Raw genomic sequence first — 815 nt, forward strand, 5'->3', positions numbered from 1 at the left:
CAGATAAAATGGACTTGATCAAAATTAAAAACATTTGTGTTTAAACAATATCCCCGTGAAAGTGAAAAGATAGTGTATAAAGTGGGAGAAAATATTTGTAAGTCATGTATCTGATAAGGATTAGTATAGAGAATATGAACTGAACACTTATAACTCAAAGAACAAACGAACACTTACAAAATTGCTAAATTCTCTGAAGAGGCATTCTTCCAAATAAGATATTTGAATGACCAATAAGCACATGAGAAGAGAATTAAAATTGTTAGCTGTTAGAAAAACGCAGATCAAGATTTCCATTACACTGGCTATAATCAAAATCACTGATGTGACAAGTGTTTGTCAGGATGTGGAGAAATTGGAATCCTTTTACACTGATGGTTGGATTGTAAAGTGATACAACCACTTCAGAAAAAAAAAAAAAATTGGTATTTCCTCAAAACTTTAAGCATAGAATTACAATATGAACTAGAAATGTACTCCAGGATATATAGCCAAGAAATATGAAAAAATATTTCCACACAAAAATTTGTGTATAAATGTTCATAGCAGCACTATTCATAACAGATAATGTGGAAACAACCCAAATGTTCATCAACTACTGAATGGATAAACAATCAATGCTATATATACACAATGAAATATCATGCTGTTGCTGCTAAGTCACTTCTGTTGGGTCCGACTCTGTGGGACCCCACAGATGGCAGCCCACCAGGCTCCCCCCATCCCTGAGATTTTTCAGGCAAGAACACTGGAATGGGTTGCCATTTCCTTCTCCAATGCATGAAAGTGAAAAGTGAAAGTGAAGTCGCTCAGCC

This window comes from Bison bison, unplaced genomic scaffold (assembly GCF_000754665.1).
Source record: "Bison bison bison isolate TAMUID 2011002044 unplaced genomic scaffold, Bison_UMD1.0 scf7180017849887, whole genome shotgun sequence".
Lineage (NCBI taxonomy): Eukaryota > Metazoa > Chordata > Mammalia > Artiodactyla > Bovidae > Bison > Bison bison.